The sequence below is a fragment of the Mastomys coucha genome, unplaced genomic scaffold (assembly GCF_008632895.1).
Source record: "Mastomys coucha isolate ucsf_1 unplaced genomic scaffold, UCSF_Mcou_1 pScaffold22, whole genome shotgun sequence".
Lineage (NCBI taxonomy): Eukaryota > Metazoa > Chordata > Mammalia > Rodentia > Muridae > Mastomys > Mastomys coucha.
This window is the reverse complement of record NW_022196905.1, coordinates 250,856,403-250,864,353: the sequence shown is the minus strand read 5'-3', so window position 1 is coordinate 250,864,353 and position 7,951 is coordinate 250,856,403. Positions and strand designations below refer to the sequence as shown.

Here is a 7,951-nt window from a genome sequence, read left to right as displayed (position 1 = left end):
TAAATGCCTTTCAGTGGTAAAAGGCAGCATCCTGGATGTAGGGAACTCTAATTAAAACAGCATTGTCAAGGATAGACAGTTGCTTCCTGGTGTTTGGCCACTGCCTGTAATGGGTCAGTGAACACAGACGGAAACACAGGGGAGTCTTCTTGTTTCTGAGACAGTGATAGAATTTTCCCAGTGTTTAAACACATTCATATTCCCAGTTATATAAATCTAAGTATAAAACCATTTAATAGGTTTCAGGCGACACCCCCATATTTATGGAAAGTAAGCCATTACTAATTAAGTCCAATCTTATCTTGATAAAGGGAGAGCAGTGATCGCATGGATACAACTGGAATTGTTGTTTTAAAAAAGATCATATCCATTTTACGACAAGTCAGTTTTACTTAGGTCAGGGCTGTCCAACAAAAACATTGTTAGCCATTCATGATCTGAATTTGGAGTATGAATTAAATTATGGTATACATTAAAAGCCATGGGACATTTGTTTTGTAATAAATAAGGCAGTGGAATTACTCATTCATTGCCTTTTTAAGATAAGCTATTAGGTCTGCCCTTTCTCCCTTCTTCTTGACTCCAGCAAAGGTCATTTTTGTTCCAGGGATGTACTTCTTGGGATTCTCCAAATACTCCATCAAGGCATCCTCTCCCCAGGTGATGCCTTTGTTCTTGTTGGCATCTGTGTAAGAGAATCCAGCAGCCTGACCTGTCTTCCGCCCAAACAGACCATGGAGATTTGGTCCAGTCTTATGTTTGCCTCCCTTTTCCACAGTGTGGCACTGGGCACACTTCTGAACAAAAATCTTCTTGCCTTTTTCAACTTCACCCATTTTTAGTTCACTCTGGCTTGGCCAACACCACAAATGTTCAGACTCCGAAGACAGACGCCCCGCTCTCTCCTTTGTGATTTCTTTATTGTTTCTATTTCCATTTTTAGATCTTGGATAGTTTTGTTCAGTTTCTTCACCTGTTTGGTTGTGTTTTCCTGTAATTCTTTAAGGGATTTTTGTTTCCTCTTTAAGGTCTTCTACCTGTTTATCTGTGTTCTCTTGTATTTCCTTAAGGTAGTTGTTTATGTTCTTTTTAAATTCCTCTATCATCATCATGAGATGTAATTTTAAATCACAGTCTTGCTTTTCTGGTGTGTTGGCATAACCAGGGTTTGCTGTGGTGGGAGAACTGGGTCCTGATGATGCTAAGTAACCTTGGTTTCTGTTGCTTATGTTCTTGTACTTGCCTTTTGCCATCTGGTTATCTCTGGTATTAGATGGTCTTGCTGTTCTGACTTTGTCTTGTCCCTTCTGCAAGCCTGTGTGTCAGTACTCTGGGAGACCAGTTCTCTCTGGGAGAAATTTGGGTATGGAGAGCTATAGTACAGGATCAGCTCTGGGGTGCAGACAGAGATCAGAAGGATTTTGTCCCCAGCTGATCCTTGGTTCCTGTGTCCTGATGGCTCTGTGAGGGTCCCTCTTGGACCAAGAATTTGAAGAGAAGTGGTGATCTTACCTGTGCTCACAGGTGTGTAGGCACTCCTGAAAGACCAGCTCTCTCCTGGTGGTATTTGTGTATGGAGCCCTGTGGCAGAGGATCTGCTAAGGTGGAGATAGAAACCTGAAAGCTCCTGTTCCAGGCTGCCCCTTGGTTCCTGTGTCTGGAGGCCAGAATAATTTTTGAATTAAAATACTTTGTTATTAAAGCCTATCATATTTTAGGCTATTTGTTAGAGAAAATATTACCATAGTGATATGAACCTTTTATAACTCAAAAGCCTTGCAACTTATTATTATTTAATTAAGAAAACCTAAATTTCCTAGATGAAACACTTTATTTAAATTATGCTATAATAATGCAAATATTTTGTGATAATTCATAGTGGTTGTCAGCTTGACAGAATTTAAATCACCTAGGAGACAAACTTCTAGACACATCCATGAGAGCATCTCTGCAGAGGTTTAACTGAGGTAGGAAGACCCACCATGAATGGAAGTGATAGATACCATTCCTTGGACTGTAGCCCAAACTGAATAAAAGGAGAAAGTCAATTGAGTACCAGCTTTCACATCCCTTTGATTCCTGGCACCATGCAACCAGCTAGCTCATGGTCTTGCTGCGGTGATTTCCCTGTCATGATGGATTGTTTAGTTCTAACAGTGAACTAAAATAAACCATTTCTACTTTAACGCTTCTGTCAGATTATTTGTTGCAGAAATGAAACAGAAAATTGTTACCAGGAGTGGGGCTGTTGCTGCCATTAAACAAATCATGTGGTTCATAGTCTTTTGGAATTGATTTGTGGGAGGAATGTGGTTGAGTTTGATACTGAAGCCTAGAGAATCCCTAAAAGGTTGTGCATAGGGTTTAGTAGGTTATTCTGATGGGAGTTCTGCTGACCAGCATGCAAACATGGAGGCAGACAGCGGAGGTCTGGTTCAAAAGGTTTCAGAAGTGAGTAGGATTCTGTTGGTAACCAGGCTAGAGTTCATTCGTGTATAATTCTTACAAAGAACCTGTTTGCATTCTGTCTGCATACTGTGAACGTGAATGAAACTGAATTCAAGAGTAGTGTTTTATTTGGTGGAGGAAATCCAGAGACAGGACAGCATTCAGTCTATGACATGACTACTGCTCTCTAATTATATCTAGGTGTGCAATGAGAAAGCAGCAAGTAGACCAGAAAGATATGAAAAAATGTACAGTTTGCTGAGAAAGAAAGGATAAATGGGGTTAAAGTTACAGACGAAGCTTATGTTAAGAACACACTAATGATTGCTAAGCATACTAGCACTGTTAGAGAGAAGTCTCCTGCTCTACACTAAGGCAATAGAAAAGGTCCCTGGAGGGCAAGAGCCTACCTTTCGAAGCTTCTAACTTGTGAAAAATGCAAATTTACTTGAAAGGAGAGAAATGGAACTGCAAACAGTGCCAGAGAGTTATTCTGTTCAAAAACACCTGCCTGCAAAAGTATTTTTTCAATTTCAGCTGAAGATACACAGAAACATGGCAAGGGGGGACCATACTAAATCTCCAGATGGAAGCAAATCTTGGCAGAGTCATGCACTTGGTGCTGGTTTGGCAGGCATGCAAAAATTCAAGAGTCCTGGAGGTCAGGAGGCTCACATTACAATTCCATGACCATGACATCACTGATAGCAGGCAGTGTGTGGCAGCATCTGATGCCATGCAATAGGAGGCCTGAGAGAGCACTGCATGAAGGAGAAGCTTGTTTCATAGTAGAAACACTAGGGTGCTGGAGATGTTGGGACCAAGGAATGTGTATTAAGGAAAAGGGAAAACATACAGTGGAGCAAGTCTAAAAGAGATGTTGTACGTGCTTCAGACAGCAGAGCTGGGATGGAGGTGAGTTTGGGTCCGGGTAATTTTTCCACAGACCTCAGATGCCAAACACAGCTAGGATCTGTTCATGCTGCTGGGTCTTGCTTTGGCATGGCCTTCCTTGCTGGGACCCCATCCCTCCTTTTGGGAACTGGAGTGTTCCACTCCGTGATTTGTTTGTGGGAAGTATGTAACTTGTGTTTTGATGTTCTGGAGCCTGACAGTTCAGAGATTGCCTGAGGAAAAAAATATCAAAAATGTTAAAATATTACCAATATCTCAAGAGGCATTAACTGTGTTTTGCATTATGAGATGACCCAAGACTTCAAGGACCAAAGGTGGGATGGTTTGATTTGAACATGATGTATTCATATGTCCAGATGGCAAGCGATGGACTTGGGCTGCTTAATCTTGGTTGTCAACCTGACACTATTTAGATCACCTAGGAGAGAAAGCCTCCGGTTCTGTGTGTGAGGGGATCTCCATACAGGTTTAACTGAAGTAGGAAGGCCTTCTTGAATGAAGTCCTTGAATGAAGGGGACAACATTCTGTAGATAGGACCCCAGATTGAATAGAAAGGAGAAAGTAGATGAGCTTTTTAGTGTCTGTGACTCCTGAGAGACAATGTGACCAGCTAGCTAATGATTCTCTTTCCCTGGCATCACAGATAGTCTCCCCTCAAACAATACAGCAAAATAAACTCTTCCATCCTCAATGCATTTGTCCAGTATTTTGTCACAGAAAGGAAAGTATCTAATAAGTATTACCATTCTATTTTTTTATAACAGTACTTTTTCTTAAACTTCTTATTTTCTAAAGAGGTGTAAAGTATGTGTCCCACCTCGCCTATATATCCAGGCTTTGTAAGATTACATAAAGATTGGAAACTACAGGAAATCATCCCTGGTTGGGGTAAGACAGGAGTTAGCAATGTTAGCAAGAGCCTAAAACACTGGGCTCCTTGTGAAACACAGTTAGAGATGGACATCAGCCATGGTTGCCTTAGAAGATGGATAGCTTTCACTGGTCCTTCCACTATTGAAATTTTCACTACTTGAAGTCTCACTATTACCTATTCATTGCTCTACCAGAAAGCCCAAGAAAGCAGTAATTCCTCTCATCTCTCTATTAGGAATGGAGATTACAGATATTGAAAATGTGACTTCCTGGAGTCATGAGCAAAACAAAAACATGAAATGCAGGATTGTTATACATAGCAAATCTCTGAGTGCCCAGCACAGTAAATAAGAAAGATCCTACCTTCACGGAGTCGCTAGGCAACATGCATTCCAGCAAGCACCACTGTGGTTTAAGTTCTTAACAAGGTGAAAAACCAGAGGTGAAACATAAACTGGAATCTAGGTGTTAGGTGTTTAATGAGTCAATATTTGGGCAGGAAAAAAAGATATCCAAAGAGAGGAAGTAATTTTTGTCTGTTTGTGTTATGGTTCTGGGATAGTAGCTCGTGCCTTTTGCATTTGAGGCAATCGGTCCACTGCTGTGCCTATCCCCCAGTTCTACTTTGTAGCTTTGTTTACACGATATTCTAAAATGTAAATTTCAAAGACAGTTGGATTGGATAACATCCAAAGGTCTTACAAGTTATGGACAGGAAGGGAAATTTTTGGCAAGAAGCTGAAGTCAGATTTAATTTGAGTTTCTTCAAAAGTGGCATTTCTTTTGCAACATATCAAGGAAAACTTTTAAAGATTTCCCTCTTTAAGCTTAGCTAAGAACCTCTTGAATTCCTCCACATTACCTTGACAATTTTGTCTCTTTATACTTGAAATGGTCACTAATTCGCTCCCCTTCTCACTTTCTCTCTTTAAGAAGGTTTACCTGCAGCATTGGGTAGATTGGCTCAATGGGAAGCCAAATGGAAAGCCGTGGTTAAATTCCACTGAGGCTGCACTTTGAAGAAGCATAATAAATTTGTGGTAGTGCTGTCTCCCCTGCGAGGAACACGCCTCGATAGTTGGCATTCACATTCTCTTTCTCAAATTGCTTCTAAAAGCATTATTCTGTCTGGAATGACAGAAATCCCTGAGGTTGCCGGATCAGGCCTGGAAACCACTGTGGGATTCAGACACCAGGAGAGGTGACCTTGAGTCCAGGGTTGGCTATGAGCGCGGCAACCCTTGGGGACTTTATCCGTAAAGTAAGAAGACTCGAATAGATGATTTGAAAGGCTCCTTTCAGCTCAGATAAGGTAAAATGTTTTGAAAAAAGCTTTCTAAGATGTTTGAGTCACAAATGTATGTGGCAGAATGCATTATGAGATTTGCTCTCAATGTATTCTACTTAAAATGTCAGTATTCTCTCTGTACTTGGGGATATCTGTTTATTGTGTTACATTTTTAATGGAAGCTATAAAATATTAGGTGACATATGTTATACTATACATTAGACTTTTGGATTTTTAGAGAAATGTCTTGATAAAGAAGGCAATTGATGCACTCAGGTGAAAAGCCATCTTAGCCAGTCTCTTCTGTTCTTTGTGGTACATTGGGAACAAAGAAAGATTGGGTTAAACCTTGCTGACTGACTCCAGACTATTCTGTACTTGCATAGCACTGAACATACATATTAGTGGTTTTATTTACTTATTTTTAATCAGATACTTAGAACAAGATTAGTGAAAATTTTCAGTTCACAACTGTCACCACAAATTATCATGTACCTGCCATTTTTTATTTAGTTTCCTTTTTAATTAAAAAAATAGTAGTGACTCAGTTTTTCCTTTCTTTGACTTGTTTTTGAAGTTATAAAACAACCTGTACCTTATCTGGGGCTGAAGTGATGGCTTAGCAGTTTAGAGCACTTGGTATACTTACAGAGAACTGGAGTTCAGTTTCCAGCACTCACATGGTGGCTGTGCTGGTTTGAATAAAAATAGCCTCCATTTGGCCTATAGAGAGTGACACTATTAGAAGGTGTTATGGCTTGGTATATGCTTGGTCCAGGGAGTGGCACTATTATAAGATGTGGCCCTGTTGGAGTAGGTGTGGCTTGGTGCTTTAAGACACTCATCCTAACTGCCTGCCTATACCTACAGCTCCATGGTAATTAATACACTCTTCTGGCCTCCACAGGTGTGCTAACATACATGCAGATATACTTATAGACACACACACACACACGTACACATTTACATAAATAAAAGTATAATAAATCTTTAAATACGAAGCAGCCTATACTTCATCTAGACAGTTTTTGTTTTGTTTTGTTTTGTTTTTGTTTTGTTCTTACACATCAGGATATTGCCAAGGATAGTCTATGTTGTTCTGTTACTCTTGAGAATGTACGCTATTCATTTTCTTTGTCATCTTTCATGGTTTGAATATGCTTGGTCTAGGGAGTGGCACTATCAGGTATGGCCCTGTTGGAGCAGGTGTATCACTGTATGTGTGGACTTTAAGATCCTCATCCTAACTGCCTAGAAGTCAGTATTCTGCTAGCAGCCTTCACATGAAAATGTAGAACTCTCAGCTCCTCCTGCACCATGTCTGCCTGGATGCTGCCATGCTCCCGCCTTGACGATAATGGACTGAACCTCTGAACCTGTAAACCAGCCCCAATTAAATGTTGTCCTTATAAGAGTTGCCTTGGTCATGGTGTCTGTTCACAGCAGTAAAACCTTAAGACATTATCTACTGTGGGACTTTACTATAACTTGCTTCAAATTAATTCAGTTGCCTCCAGATTGTTTTTATTATAAACATTACTCCTATTATTGGTTTCTTTATGTCTTTTGATGCAAGGTGTTAGTTTTTAACTACCTGTATAACCAGGGATGGATTGTTGGGTGTGTAATGTCCAGATTTGTATAACCAGGGATGGATTGCTGAGTGTGTAAATTCTAGATCTGTAAACTAATGTGAAGATAGTCTTCAGCAAGGTTGGGCCAATTTAAATTGCTGCCAGTAATGAGTATAAAACCCACTTTGCCACAGCTTCTCAAGCACTGATGTCTCCCCCTCCTTCTAGTAGAATACATGCAACTCTGTAGGTCATGCTGCATGTTTCTGACAACAATGAGATTAGGCTTTGTTTTGTTTTGCTTTTTGTTTATTTGTTTCCTCGAGACAGGGTTTCTCCGGGTAGTTCTGGCTGTCCTGTATAGACCAGGCTGGCCTCCAAGTCACAGAGATCCACCTGCCTCTACCTTTGGCTCTTGGGTGCTGATATTAAAGGTATGCACTACTGTACCTGGCTCAAGAGTAAGCTTGTTTACAATACTTACTTATTTACTCCAATGTTTCCTTTGGGGGGAAATGGCAATTCCTAGTTTTGTTCATGATCTGTAGACACTGCCCTGGACTTTCTGTGCTTTTCTACTGTTCAGCTTGCTCTCTTATGAAGTGGCACACTTTATTAATTATCAAACTTCTTCAAGTCCCAGTCTCTAGCACAAGTTTCCCACCCTTGGTCATTGTCTTATTCAGATGCACCTTGACTTGGAGAACTTTGAACTTCTGTGTTGTCTTTTTAGCAAGTTTTTAAAACCAGTGTCTAATATTAAATGTCTTGTTATAACATTTCATGCATGAAAATCGGTAAACCTAGCTTATTTTTATCCTCTCTTGCCCTCTCCCCTTCCCACATAAATGG

General features: G+C 40.3%; 1 pseudogene across 1 annotated transcript; it reads right to left on the bottom strand.

Moving 5' to 3' along the window:
* Positions 1 to 278: 278 nt before the first annotated feature.
* On the bottom strand, positions 279 to 858 carry LOC116068052 (annotated as a pseudogene). Its single transcript, XR_004109418.1, has one exon. The product of XR_004109418.1 is annotated as a cytochrome c, somatic pseudogene (transcript).
* Between the last annotated feature and the right edge of the window lie 7,093 nt (positions 859 to 7,951).